Source organism: Scyliorhinus torazame, chromosome 20 (assembly GCF_047496885.1).
Source record: "Scyliorhinus torazame isolate Kashiwa2021f chromosome 20, sScyTor2.1, whole genome shotgun sequence".
NCBI classification, from domain to species: domain Eukaryota; kingdom Metazoa; phylum Chordata; class Chondrichthyes; order Carcharhiniformes; family Scyliorhinidae; genus Scyliorhinus; species Scyliorhinus torazame.
Genome location: NC_092726.1, coordinates 109,193,133 through 109,209,195, shown reverse-complemented (window position 1 = coordinate 109,209,195; position 16,063 = coordinate 109,193,133).

Here is a 16,063-nt window from a genome sequence, read left to right as displayed (position 1 = left end):
TCGGTATTTAGGGAGTTAGGAGATAAGTTAAAAAGTAGGACCTCAAAGGTAGTCATCTCAGGATTGCTACCAGTGCCACAAGACAGTCAGAGTGGAAATTCAAGATTGGTCAGAATGAATACGTGGCTTGAGAGATGGTGCAGGAGGGAGAGGTTCAGATATTAGGGACATTGGAACCGGTTCTGGGGGCGGTGGGGCCATTACAAATCGGATGGGCTGCACCTGGGCAGTACTGGAACTAATGTCCTCTGTGGTGCTTTTGCTAACACTGTTGGGGAGGTTGAAAACTAATGTGGCAGGGGCATGGGAACCAGATTAGTAAGTCCGAGGTCAGTAAAGAGGCAGCAACTAAAGCCAGTAAGATACTAGATAATAAACTCAATGTGACTAAGGAGAAGTGTAGACAGGGGAGAGATGATGAACGCAAAGGGACAGGTGGTCTGAAATGCATTTGGTTCAATGCGAGCAGTGTAGCAGGTAAGGCAGATGAATTTAGGGCATGGATTAGTACCTGGGAATATGATGTTACTGGTATTACTGAGACTTGGTTGAGGGAAGGGCAAGACTGGCAACTAAGTATCCCAGGGTATAGATGCTACAGGAGGGATAGAGATGGAGGCAAAATGGGTGGAGGAGTTGCATTACTGGTCAGAGATGATATCACAGCTGTGATAAAAAAAGGCGCGATGGAGGATTCGAGCACAATATGGGTAGAGCTCAGAAATAGGAAGGGTGCAGTAACATTGTTGGGACTTTAATACAGGCCTCCCAAAAGCGAGCGTGAAGTATAGGTACAAATAAATAGACAGATTATAGAAAAATGTAGGAGCAATAGGGTGGTCGTGATGGGAGATTTTAACTTCCCCAACATTGAATGGGACTCATTCAATGTGTTGGGGGCGTAGATGGAGCACAATTTGTAAGGAGCATCCAGGAGAGTTTTTATTAGAGCAGTATGTAAATAGTCCAATGCCGGAAGGGGCCACACTGGACCTTGTATTGGGGAATGATCCCGGCCAGGTGGTTGAAGTGGCAGTCGGTGATTACTTAGGAATAGCGATCACAATTGTGTAAGTCTTAGAATACTCATGGACAAAGACGAGAGTGGTCCTAAAGGAAGAGTGCTAAATTGGGGAAAGGCCAAGTATAACAAAATTCGGCAGAAGCTAGGGAATGTGGATTGGGAGCAGCTGTTTAAGGGTAAATCCACATTTGAAATATGGGAGTCTTTTAAGGAAAGGTTGATTATAGTGCAGGACAGACGTGTACCTGTGAAAATGAGGGATAGAAATGGAAAGATTAGGGAACCATGGATGACGGGTGGAATTGTGAGACTAGCTAAGATGAAACAGGAAGCATACATAAGACCTAGGCGACTTAAAACTGATGAAGCTTTGGAGGAATATCGGGAAAGTAGGACAAATCTCAAACGCGCAATAAAGAGGGCTAAAAAGGATCATGAAATATCTTTGGCTAACAGGGTTAAGGAAATCCCCATAGCCTTTTATTCGTATGTAAGGAGCAAGCGGGTAACTAGAGAATGGATTGGCCCACTCAAAGACAAAAGAGGGAATTTATGCGTGCAGTCAGAGGAAATGGGTGAGATTCTTAATGCGTACTTCGGATGTTTAAATACTCTAGGTCAACTCGGCATAAGGAAGGGGGAAGTTTTGGGTATTCTAAAAGGCATTAAGGTGGACAAGTCCCCAGGTCCGGATGCGATCTATCCCAGCTTAATGAGGGAAGCGAGGGACGAAATAACTGGGGCCTTAACAGATATCTTTGCAGCATCGTTGAGCACGGGTGAGGACTCGGAGGACTGGAGAATTGCTCACGTTGTCCCTTTGTTTAAGAAGGGTAGCAGGGAAAATCCAGGGAATTATAGACCTGTGAGCTTGACGTCAGTGGCAGGCAAACTGTTGGAGATGATACTGAGGGACAGGATCTATTCATTTTTGGGAAATAATTGACTTATAAGTGATAGGCAGCACGGTTTTGTGCCGATAAAGTCATGTCTCACAAACCTAATAGAATTCTTTGAGGAAGTGACAACGTTAATTTATGGGGGAAGGGCTGTAGATGTCATATACATGCACTTCAGTAAGGTATTTGATAAGGTTTCCCATGGAAGGTTGATTGAAAAAGTGAAGTCGTATGGGGTTCAAGGTGTACTAGCTAGATGGATAAAGAACTGGCTGGGCAACAGGAGACAGAGAGTAGTGGTGGAAGGGAGTGCCTCAAAATGGAGAAAAGTGACTAGTGGTGTCCCACAGGGATCCGTGCTCGGACCACTGTTGTTTTTTTATAAATAAATGATCTGGACGAAATTATAGGTGGTCTGATTAGCAAATTTGCAGAGGATACTAAATTGGTGGAGTTGCAGATAGCGAGCAGGACTGTCAGAGAATACAGCAAAGTATAGATAGATTGGAGAGTTGGGCAGAGAAATGGCAGATGGAGTTCAATCCACGCAAATGCGAGGTGATGCATTTTGGAAGATCTAATTCCAGAGCAGACTATACGGTCAATGGAAGTGTCCTGGGGAAAATTGATGTACAGAGAGACCTGGGAGTTCAGGTCCATTCTACCCTGAAGGTGGCAACGCAGGTCGATAGAGTGGTCAAGAAGGCATACAGCATGCTTGCCTTCATCGGTAGGGGTATTAAGTACAAGAGTCGGCAGGTCATGTTACCGTTGTGTAGGACATTGGTTAGGCCACATGTGGAATGCTGCGTGCAGTTCTGGTCGCCACATTACCAGAAGGATGTGGATGCTTTAGAGAGGGTGCAGAGGAGGTTCACCAGGATGTTGCCTGGAATGGAGGGTGCTAACTAAGAAGAAGGATTGAGTAGAATAGGATAGTTTTCGTTGGAAAGACGGAGGTTGAGGGGGGTCCTGACTGAGGTCTACAAAATTATGAGGAGTATGGAAAGGGTGGATAGCAATAAGCTTTTTCCAAGAGTGGGGGTCACGATTTCAAGGTGAGGGGGGAAAGTTTAAGGGAGATGTGCGTGGAAAGCTTTTTTATGCAGAAGGTGGTGGGTGCCTGTAACGCTTTGCCAGCGGAGGTGGTAGAGGCGGGCACGATAGCATCATTTATGATGCATCTAGACAGATGTAGGAACGGGCGGGGAACAGAGCGAAGTAGATCCTTGGAAAATAGAAAACAGGTTTAGATAAAGGATCTGGATCAGCGCAGGCTGGGTGGGCCGAAGAGCCTGTTCCTGTGCTGTAATTTATTTTGTTCTTAGTGGGGTAAGTGGGGGATGATTCATATTTCCTATGTTTGTAATATACCCTCCTATCTGGCTAATCAGCAAAATTATCTTCCATACATTTGAAGGAGGTTGAGGGGAGACCTGATAGAGGTATACAAAATTATGAGGGGCATAGACAAAGTGGATAATCAGAGGCCTTTCCCCATGGTAGAGGGGTCAATTACTAGGGGGCATAGGTTTAAGGTGAGAGGGGTAAGGTTTAGAGTAGATGTACGAGGCAAGTTTTTTACGCAGAGGGTAGTGGGTGCCTGGAACTCGCTACCGGAGGAGGTGGTGGAAGCAGGGACGATAGTAAAATTTAAGGGGCATCTTGACAAATACATGAATAGGATGGGAATAGAGGGATACGGACACACGAAGTGTAGAAGATTGTAATTTAGTCGGGCAGCATGGTCGGCACGGGCTTGGAGGGCCGAAGGGCCTGTTCCTGTGCTGTACATTTCTTTGTTCTTTGTTCTAAGTCATGCACTTTTTAGATTGTTGGCAGTTAAGATCACAGTAATGTAGGGCAGCACGGTGGTGCGGTGGGTTAGCACTGCTGTCTCACGGTGCCGAGGTCCTAGGTTCGATCCCGGCTCTGGGTCACTGTCCATGTGGAGGATGAACATTCTCCCCGTGTCTGCCTGGGTTTCACCCCCACAACCCAAAGATGAGAAGGCTAGGTGGATTGGCCACGCTAAATTGCCCCTCAATTGGAAAAAAATAATTTTTTCCAAAAATGTATTTAAAAAGGAATAAAAAGATCCCAGTAATGCTCTCTCCCTGTAAACTGGCAGCCTGAAAGTTTGATTTGGTGTAAAGTGGTAACTACTTCGAGCTGTAGATATCAATGATGTTTCCGTGCCTGGGTTCCTGAAGCTGTGAAATGTTCTAATGTCCCTGGTCTCAGCTAGAAATGACATCTCAACGGATTGTCTTCAATCAGGGCTGCTGGTTCACCATGCTGTTTTCATTCACTCGTCAAATTTCTACTGTTTAGGAACAGTTCTAACTGGGAGGAATTAAACCCGCGGAGTAAACCACCTTTCCCAGGAAAACGCAGTGTTATTTTGTGTGAGGTTTTTCATCTTGTTCTCAAACCCCTCCATGCCCTCTCCCCTCTGTAATCTCCTCCACTCCTCTGAACTGCGCTGGAATGTCAGCCGGGATGTTTTTGTTCATGTCCGGGAGGTTAACTTGGACCGACAGCCCTCTGGTTTAAATCCACGAACATGGACATAAACATGGAGTACTCCTTGATCAGGGATTAAAGCAGTTGCCAGGGCCACACGAATAATTCCTCAGGCTAATCATTCCATGAGCATACCTTACCCACCATTTATTGAAAAAGAAGCATGTGGTAAAATGAGTGAAGGCATTTTGTCGATGCTTACACGTTACATTGATTCTTACGTCAATCAGATCACAATCTACCAACGTTAAATAAAACTGCTTCAATTGGATTCTCACAATTTTATTCAAACTTTGCTTTAATAAGATTCCTTGACAAATAAGCAACAACACAAGTGTATAGATTGTGGTTGAGAGTTTACACTATTTTGGGTCGGTTTTACCAGCTTAATCCGTCTGAGATTTACCGGATGAAGAAAATTAAATGTAAATTACATCAAATGCAAATATGCCACTGGCGATGTTCAGTGTTGTTTATTAAACATCATCAGGAAGCTGGTTCAGAAATGACCACGGTCGCTTGATGGTAATAATGAGTGTGCTGAGTCTCAGCCTATTGCACCTGTTTCAAGCGGTTCTTCACATTACACCCGGGAACATACAGTCAGAAAAATTCATGGCTCCAGTCTACAAGCTGGCCAAATGAATGGCAAGCAATCAATTCAGAAAACTACAAGCAAACGGATAATAGTTTATTTCGTTCTGTCACTGAGAGAGGAGAAAGAGTGAAAATAGTTTAATACAGTCACAATTATGACCTCAAGAATATTATGCGGAGTGTTGCACTTTGTATTATCCTTCATGATCGAGTTTAAAATGTTAATGCTCTCGGCTTTCACCTCGTCTTTATCATGCTGAAGAACCCCATCAGTCTCACGGCAGACACGGAGGAATTCATCAGGCGAATGAGGATCCGGAAGTTCTTCCACAGACCAAAGGGCCCGACGTGAACAATGAGACAACCAATGAACTGGAACTGCAGACAGAGATCTGCGGTTCAGTAGCCGAAGAGGAAAGTCAGATTGGAACCCTACATCAGGCCGCTGCCAGAGACGCGACATGTATGCCCAAGCCGTCAGGAGTCACGTCAATGCCAGATTCATCAGTCACATTCACAAGACAACTCCGAACGACACGCAAGCGCAACGCAACGCTATCCGCGCGCTCACGACCGACTGCAACATTGCCATCAATCCAGCAGACAAAGGAGGGGCCACCGTCGTACTGAACAGAACGAACTACAGCAAAGAAGTATACCGACAACTGAACAACCAAGAACACTACAGACAGTTACCCGCAGAACCGACCAGGGAACACACTCGCCAACTTAACAGACTGAGCAAGACCTTGGATCAAGACGTTCAGAGCACCCGATATGCTCTTATCCCACGTATTCCCCGTATTGGAGATTTCTACTGCCTCCCGAAAATACACAAGGCCAACACACCAGGCCGTCCTATCGTATCAAGCAATGGAACCCTGTCTGAGAACCTCTCTGACTACATCGAGGGCATTTTGACACTCATCGAGCAAGGAACGCCCACATTCTGTCACGATACGACGGACTACATACATAAACTCAGCACCAATGGACCATTTGAACCAGGAACATTCCTCGTCACAATGGACGACTCAGCACTCGACACCAGCATCCGCCATGACGACGGAATTGCTGCAACAGCCTCAGTACTCAACATCGCCAACTGCCAATCTCCAGACGCAATTCCAGAACTCATCCGCTTCATGATGAATCACAACGCCTTCACTTTGACAACTAGTTCTTCATACAGACACACTAAACAACCATAGAACGTAGAACATAGAACATTACAGCGCAGAACATGCGCTTCGGCCCTCGATGTTGCGCCAACCTGTGAAACCACTCTAAAGCCCATCTACACTATTCCGTTATCGTCCAAATGTCTATCCAATGACCATTTGAATACCCTTAGTGTTGGCGAGTCCATTACTGTTGCAGGCAGGGCATTCCACACCCTTACTACTCTTTGAGTAAAGAACCTACCTCTGACATCTGTCTTATATCTATCTCCCCTCAATTTCAAGCTATGTCTCCTCTTGCTTGACATCACCATCTGAGGAAAAAGTCTCTCACTGTCCAGCCTATCCAATCCTCTGATCATATTGTATGCCTCAATTAATTCACCTCTTAACCTTCTTCTCTCTAACAAAAACATCCTCAAGTCCCTCAGCCTTTCCTCATAAGATCTTCCCTCCATACCAGGCAACATTCTGGTAAATCTCCTCTGCACCCTTTCCAATGCTTCCACATCCTTCCTATAATGAGGCGACCAGAATTGCACGCAATACCCCAAATGCGGCCGCACAAGTGTTTTGTACAGCTGCAACATGACCTCATGGCTCCGAAACTCAATCCCTCTACCAATAAAAGCTAACACACCGTACACCTTCTGAACAACCCTCTCAACCTGGGTGGCAACTTTCAGGGATCTATGTACATGGACACCGAGACCTCTGCTCATCCACACTGCCAATAATCTTACCATTAGCTCAGTACTCTGTCTTCCTGTTATTCCTTCCAAAATGAATCAACTCACACTTTTCTGCATTTGCAACCTCTCAGCCCAGCGCTGCAGCTTATCTATGTCTCTCTGTAACTTCTAACATCCTTCCGCATTGCTCACCCATCATTCTACGCACTCCTCCAAGTCATTTATAAAAATGACAAACAGCAGTGGCCCCAAAACAGATGCTTGTGATACACCACTAGTAACTGGACTCCAATCTGAACATTTCCCATCAACCACCACCCTTTGTCTTCTTCCAGCTAGCCAATTTCTGATCCAAATTGCTAAATCACCCTGAATTCCATGCCTCCGTATTTTCTGCAGTAGCCTACCTTGGGGGACCTTATCAAACGCTTTACTGAAATCCAGATACACATCAACTGCTTTACCCTCATCCACCTGTTTGGTCACCTTCACAAATAACTCAATAAGGTTTGTGAGGCATGGCCTACTCTTCACAAAACCGTGTTGACTATCTCTAATCAAGATTTTCCTTTCCAGATGATTATACATCCTATCTCTTATAAACCATGGGGACAAAATGCGCACATCAATACGCCAAAAGCATTATACTCAAGGTTGAACAAGACCTCCTCACCGCACAGGACCTTCAACCGACGTTATACACCAGATACAGCGGTGACATTTTTTTTCCTTTGGGCCCACGGCGAAGTATCACTGAACCGAATACACAATGACATCAATAAATTCCACCCCACCATCAGCCTCACTGTGGACTACTCTCCAGAATCGGTTGCACTCCTGGACACACTATCTCCTTCAAGGACGGTTACCACAGCAATTCGCTTTCCCGCAAGCCCACGGATAACCTCACAATGCTCCACTTCTCCAGCTTTCACCCTAAACACATTAAAGAAACCATCTCCTATGGACAATACACAGGAATATACACAGGAAACGCTCAGACGAAGAGGAACGTAACAGACATCAACACGCAATCGTAAGAACGGGATATGGCGCTCGACGCATCGATCATCAGTTCCAACGGGCCACAGTAAAAAAAACGCTTCGACGTCCTCAGAAGGAAAAACACGACCGACAGAGTACTTCTCACCGCCCTGTGCTTCCCCGGAGCGGAGAAACCACGGCATCTTCTTCACAGCCTTCAGCACGTCATCGATGAAGACGAACTTCTTACCAAGGCCATCCCAGACGCCCACTACTTGCCTTCAAAGAACCGCAGAACCTCAAACAGACCATTGTTTGCAGCAAACTACCCAGCCTTGAGGAGAACATAGATCAAGACACCAACAGCCCTGCAATGGCAATCGCTGCAAGACGTGCCAAATCATCGACATGGGTACAACCATTACAGGTGAGAACACCACCCATCAAGTGCGCGGTACACACTCGCGTGACTCGGCCAACATTGTCTACCTCACAGGCTGCAGTAAAGGATGTCCCGAAGCGTGGTACATTGGCGAGACCATGCAGACACTGCATCAACAGATGAACGGACATCGCGCAACAATCGCCAGGCAGGAATGCTTTCTATCCCTGGTAAGTAGGGTTTCTGTTTTCTTTTTCTTTTCATTGGTATACTTATTATTTTTATCTTTGTTGTTTATTTTCTTATTTATTTTTTGGGAAATTGTAATTGTTGAAGTTAACGGAAGGTTTAAGACATGGCAGGAGATCTCAGACCCGTGTCATGCTCCTCGTGTGCGATGTGGGAGCTCAGGTACACGTCCACTGTCCCTGGCACCTTCACGTGCAAGACGTGTGTCCAGTTGCAGCTCCTGTTAGACCGCTTGACGGCTCTGGCGCTGCCGATGGACTCATTTTGGAGCATCCGCGATGCTGAGGACGTTGTGGATAGCACGTTTAGCGAGTTCGTCACACCGCAGGTGAAAGTTACTGAGGGAGGTAGAAAATGGGTGACCAAAAGACAGAGCAAGAGTAGGAAGGCAGTGCAGGTGTCCTCTGCGGCCATCTCCCTGCAAAACAGATATATCGCTTTGGATACTGTTGAGGGAGATGGCTCACCAGGGGAAGGCAGCAGCAGCCAGGTTCATGGCACCGTGGCTGACGCTGCTGCGCAGCTGGGCAGGAAGAAGAATGGCAGGGCTATAGTGATAGGGGACTCAATTGTAAGGGGAATAGACAGGCGGTATTGCGGACGCAATCAAGACTCCAGGATGTTATGTTGTCGCCCTGGTGCAAGGGTCAAGGATGTCTCGAAGCGCATGCAGGGTATTCTGGGCGGGGAGGGAGGACAGCCAGCTGTCGTGGTGCACATAGGCATCAACGACATAGGTAAAAAACGGGACGGGGTCCTACAAGCTGAATTCAGGGAGTTAGGAGTTGAACTAAAAAGTAGGACCTCAAAGGTAGTAATCTCAGGATTGCTACCAATGCCACGAGCTAGTCAGAGTAGGAATGTCATGATAGATAGGATGAATGCGTGGCTCGAGAGATGGTGCAAGAGGGAGAGCTTCTAATTCCTGGGGCATTGGAACCGTTTCTGAGGGAGGTGGGACCAGTACAAACCGGACGGTCTGCACCTGGGCAGGACTGGAACCGATGTCGTAGGGGGGAGGAGGGGGGGGGGGGTTGCTAGAGCTGTTGGGGAGAGTTTAAACTAATGTGGCAGGGTGGTGGGAACCGATGCAGGAAGTTGGAAGGTAGTAAAACAGGGACAGAAACAAAAGGCAGTAAGGGGGAAAGTGTAAGGCAGAGAAGCAATAGTCAAAACTCAAAAAGGGCGACAGTACAAGGTCCAGTGACTGAGGGGAGCTCAGTGAATAGGACCAGGAATACTAAAAGGAATAAAACGGGAAGTGAAAACATTAATGGTAAGTGACGCGGCAGGTTGTTACGTGAAGATATGGGTTCAACGTCAATGAAAATTAGGGAAAGGTGAAGAGGAAATACAACTTAGGAGAGGTTACTGATCGAGGTGTTAAGGTTCAAAACAGAGATAAAAAAGCCAACATAAGTGTACATTACCTGAATGTTCGTAGTATTCGGAATAAGGTAAATGAGTTGATGGCACAAATCATCGTGAATGACTAGGATTTAGTGGCCATTACTGAAACATGGTTAAAGGATGGTCACGACTGGGAGTTAAATATCCAAGGGTATCAAACTATTCGGAAGGACAGATTGGATGGTAAGGTAGGTGGTGTAGCTCTGTTATTTAAGGATGACATCCGGGCAACAGTAAGGGATGCCATCGGTGCTATGGAGGATAAGGTTGAATCCATTTGGGTGGAAATCAGGAATAGGAAGGCGAAAAAGTCACTGATAGGAGTAGTCTATAGGCCCCCAAATAGTAACATTATGTTAGGGCATGCAATAAACAAAGAAAAAGCTGATGCATGTAGAAATGGTACAGCAGTTTAATCTCCACTTCGATTGGTTTAACCAGGTCGGTCAAGGCAGCCTTGAGGAGGAGTTTATAGAATGTATCCGCGATAGTTTCCTGGAACAATATGTAATGGAACCTATGAGGGAACAAGCGGTCCTAGATCTGGTCCTGTGTAATGAGACTGGATTGATTCAGGATCTCATAGCTAGGGATCCTCTCGGAAGGAGCGATCACAATATGGTGGAATTTAAAATACAGATGGAAGCTGAGAAGGTAAAATCAAACACTAATGTTTTGTGCTTAAACAAAGGAGATTACAATGGGATGAGAGAAGAACTAGCTAAGGTAGACTGGGAGCAAAGACTTTATGGTGAAACAGTTGAGGAACAGTGTAGAACCTTCCAAGCGATTTTTCACAGTGCTCAGCAAAGGTTTATACCAACAAAAAGGAAGGTAGAAAGAGGGAAAATCGACCTTGTATATCTAAGGAAATAAGGGAGAGTATCAAATTGAAGGAAAAAGCATACAAAGTAGCAAAGATTAGTGGGAGACTAGTGGACTGGGAAATCTTTAGGGGGGCAACAGAAAGCTACTAAAAAGCTAGAAAGAAGAGTGAGTTAGATTATGAGAGTAAACTTGCTCAGAATATAAAAACAGATAGTAAACGTTTCTACAAATATATCAAACAAAAAAGAGTGGCTAAGGTAAATATTGGTCCTTTAGAGGATGAGAAGGGAGAGTTAATAATGGAAGATGAAGAAAGGACTGAGGAACTGAATAGGTTTTTTTGAGTCGTCTTCACAGTGGAAGACACAAATAACATACCGTGACTGATTGAAATGAGGCTCTGACAGGTGAGGACCTTGAGAGGATTGTTATCACCAAGGAGGTAGTGATGGGCAAGCTAATGGGGCTAAAGGTAGACAAGTCTCCTGGCCATGATGGAATGCGTCCCAGAGTGCTAAAAGAGATGGCTAGGGAAATTGCAAATGCACTAGTGATAATTTACCAAAACTCAATGGACTCTGGGGTGGTCCCGGTGGATTGGAAAATAGCAAACGTGACACCACTGTTTAAAAAGGATGTAGGTAGAAAGCGGATAATTATAGGCCAGTGAGCTTAACTTCGGTGGTAGGTAAGATGCTGGAATCTATCATCAAGAAAGAAATAGCGAGGCACCTGGATGGAAATTGTCCCATTGGGCAGACGCAGCATGGGTTCATAAAGGGCAGGTCGTACCTAACTAATTTAGTGGAATTTTGTGAGGACATTTCCAGTGCTGTAGACAACGGCGCGCCAATGGATGTGGTACATCTGGATTTCCAGAAAGCCTTTGACATGGTGCCACACAAAAGGTTGCTGCATTAGATAAAGATGCATGGCATAAAGGGGAAAGTAGTAGCATGGATAGAGGATTGGTTAATGAATAGAAAGCAAAGAGTGGGGATTAATGGGTGTTTCTCTGGTTGGCAATCAGTAGCTAATGGTGTCCCTCAGGGATCAGTGTGGGCTCACAACTGTTCACAATTTCCATAGATGATTTGGAGTTGGGGACCAAGGACAATGTGTCCAAGTTTGCAGGCGACATTAAGATAAGTGGTAAAGCAAAAAGTGCAGAGGATACTGGGAGTCTGCAGAGGGATTTGGATAGGCTAAGTGAATGGTCTTGTGTCTGGCAGATGGAATACAATGTTGACAAATGTGATGTTATCCATTTTGGTAGGAATAACAGCAAAAGGGACTATTATTTAAATGACAAAATATTAAAATCTGCTGCTGTGTAGAGAGACGTGGGTGTGCTCGTGCACGAGTCGCAAAAAGTTGGTTTACAGCTGCAACAGGTGATTAAGAAGGCAAATGGAACGTTGTCCTTCATTGCGAGAGGGATGGAGTTTAAGACTAGGGAGGTTATGCTGCAATTCTATAAGGTGTTAGTGAGGCCACACCTGGAGTATTGTGTTCAGTATTGGTCTCCTTACTTGAGAAAGGTCGTACTGGCACTGGAGGGTGTGCAGAGGAGATTCAATAGGTTAACCCCACAGCTGAAGAGGTTGGATGACGAGGAGATGTTGAGTAGACTGGGACTGTACTCGTTGGAATTTAAAAGGATGAGGGGGGATCTTATAGAAACATATAAAATTATGAAGGGAATCGATAGGATCGATGCGGGCAGGTTGTTTCCACTGGCGGGTGAAAGCAGAACTAGGGGGCATAGCCTCAAAATAAGGGGAAGTAGATTTAGGACTGAGTTTAGGAGTAAGTTCTTCACCCAAAGGGTTGCGAATCTATGGAATTCCTTGCACAGTGAAGCACTAGAGGCGCCTTCATTAAGTATTTTTAAGATAAAGATAGATTGTTTTTTGAAGAATAAAGGGATTAAGGGTTATGGTGTTCGGGCCGGAAAGTGGAGCTGAGTCCACAAAAGATCAGCCATGATCTCATTGAATGGTGGAGCAGGCTCGAGGGGCCAGATGGCCTACTCTTGTTTCTAGTTCTTATGTTCTTATGTTTTTATCGCACAGAATCCATGGGGCGGTAGCTAATTGAATACAAAATTGGCTTGTCAACAGAAACAAAAGGGTGGTCGTAAGTTGGCGCTGTGCCTTAGATGGTTAAAGCGCCTGTCTAATAAAAAGGAGATCCTGAATTCAAATCACAGCAGTGCACTCATACTTTTCGAAGGGTAACTGTTTTATTGCTTGTGGAATAAAGTTATGTGATTTATTTTTTTAAAAGGTGATTGTGGAGGGTTGTTTTTCAAACTGGAGGCCTTTGACCAGCAGTGTGCCTCAGGGATCTGGGCTGGGTCCATTGTTATTTGTTATGCATATTAATGATTTGGGTGAGTATGTCGGAGGCATGGTTTGCACATGACACAACGATTGGCGGCGTAGTGGCTAGTGAAAAAGGTTATATCAGACTGCAACAGAATGTTGACCATTCGCGCCAGTGGGCCGATAAATGGCAGATGGAATTTAATTCGGAAAAATGTGAGTTGATGCATTTTGGTAGATCAAATCAAGGCAGGGACGACTCAGTTAATGGTAGGGAGTTGGGGAGAGTTACAGAACAAAGCGATCTGGGGGTTCAGTTTCATAGCTGCTTGAAGGAGGAGTCACAGCTGGACAGAGTCGTGGAGAAAGCATTCAGCATGCTCGGCTTTATTGGTCAGAACATTGAATACAGGAGTTGGGACGTCATGTTGAAGTTGTACAAGACAAAGTACTGCACGGTCTCGCAAGTGGTTAGCATTGGTTGCTTAACGGCGCCAGGGTCCCAGATTCGATCCCGGCTCTGGGTCACTGTCTGTGTGGAGTTTGCACATTCTCCTCATGTTTGTGTGAGTTTCGCCCCCGAAACACCCAAAAATGTGCATGATAGGTGGATTGGCCACGCTAAATTTCCCCTTAATTGAAAAAAATGAATTGGATATTCTAAATTTATTTTAGAAATAAGTTGTATAAGATATTAGTAAGACGACACATGGAATCCTGTGTTCAGTTCTTGTCACTCTGTTAGAGGAAGGATATTGTTAAACTAGGAACAGTGCAGAAGAGATTTACGAGGATTCTACCGGGAGTGAATTGGCTGAACTATAAAGAGAGGCTGTATAAGCTCGGTCTTTTTCCCCTGGAGCGTAGGAGGCTTATGGACGATCTTATAGAGTGTATGAGATAATGAGGGGCATAGATAAGGCAGTTAGTCAACACATTTTCCCACAGGTTGAGGAGTCTAGAACTGGAGTGCACAGGTTTCAGGTGAGAGGGGAGAGGTACAAAAGAGACCAGAGCGGAAGTTTCTTCACACAGTGTGTGGTGAGCATCTGGAATAACCTGCCAGAGGCAGTGGTAGAGGCGGATACAGTTTTTCTCCTATAAAAAACAGTTGGAGAGTTACATGGCAGGGGAGGCATAGACGGATATGGACAAAATGGGGGCAAGTGGGACTAGCCTCGTCATGTGGGGCGCAGTGGTACTGGTTAAGTGTTTTATTTGTACCTGTATTTAAGTTGGACAATTTCTAAACCCTAGGCACTACACTTGTACTGTCCCCCACCCTTCCACATCCTTTAACTGAAGGGGTAGAATGAATAACAGGTAAGCTCTTTCTATCTTTTTTTCTCTCGAGGGGATGGCAGAGAAGGTAGTGCAGTTCCTCCAGCACAATGATTGAGGTGAGGGACGCTGTCAGTGTCCCTGCTGATTTCATCTGTGGGAAGTGCACCCATCTCCAGCTCCTCAGAAACTGCGTTAGGGAACTGGAGCTGGAGCTGGAGCTGGATGAATTTCGGATCATTCGGGAGGCAGAGGTGGTTATAGATGGAAGCTTCAGGGATGTAGTTAGTAGAAAGAATAAAGACAGATGGGTGACGGTAAGAGGGGCTGGGAGGAAGCAGTCAGTATAGGGATCCCTTGTGGTCGTTCCCCTTAGTAACAAGTAGACCGCTTTGGATACTGTTGGAGGGGAGGGGTGACTTACCAGGAGCAGGCCATGGGATACAGGTCTCTGGCACAGAGTCTGTCCCTGTTGCTCAGAAAGGCAGGGGGGAGAGGAGCAGAGCATTAGTCATTGGAGACTCCATAGTTAGGGGAATAGATAGGAGATTCTGTGGGAACGAGAAAGACTCACAGCTGGTGTGTTGCCTCCAAGGTTCCAGGGTCCGTGATGTCTCGGACCGTGTTTTCGGGATCCTTAAGGTAAAGGGGAGCAGCCCCAAGTCGTGGTCCACATAGGTACCAACGACATAGGTAGGAAAAGGGATAGGGGTGTAAGGGAGTAATTCAGGGAGCTAGGGTGGAAACTTAGATCTAGGACAAACAGAGTTATTATCTCTGCGTTGTTACCCGTCATGTGCTCGCAAGACGATGAATAGGGAGAGAGAGGAGTTGAACACGTGGCTACAGGGATGGTGCAGAAGGGAGGGTTTCAGATTTCTGGATAATTGGGGATCATTGTGGGGTCGGTGGGACCTCTACAAACGGGATAGTCTACACCTGGACCAGAGGGGTACCAATATCCTGGGGGGGGGGCGGGGGGGGGGGGGTTGCTAATGCTCTTCGGGAGGTTTTAAACTAGTTCAGCAGGGGATTGGGAACCTGAATTGCAGCTCCTGTATAAAGGAGGTTGACAGTAGTGAGGTCATGAGTAAGGTTTCAAAGTAGCAGGAGTGTACCGGCAGGCAGGAAGGTAGTTTAAAGTGTGTCTTCTTCAATGCCAGGTGCATCCGGAATAAGGTGGGTGAACTTGCGGCATGGGTTGGTACCTGGGACTTCGATGTTGTGACCATTTCGGAGACATGGATAGAGCATGTTCAGGAATAATGGTTGTTGCAGGTGCCGGGGTTTAGATATTTCAGTAAGCTCAGGGAAGGTGGTAAAATAGGCGGAGGGGTGGCATTGTTAGTCAAGGACAGTATTACGGTGGCAGAAAGGACGTTTGATGAGGACTCGTCTACTAAGGTAGTATGGTCTGAGGTTAGAAACAGGAAAGGAGAGGTCACCCTGTTAGTTGTATTCTATAAGTCGCCGAAACGTCCCAGAGATGTAGAGGAAAGGATTGCAAAGATGATTTTGGATAGGAGCGAAAGCAACAGGGTAGTTGTTATTGGGGACTTTAACTTTCCAAATATTGACTGGAAACGCTATAGTTCGAGTACTTTAGATGGGTCCGTTTTTGTCCAATGTGTGCACGAGGGTTTCCTAATACAGTATGGAGATCGGCCAACGAGAGATGAGGCC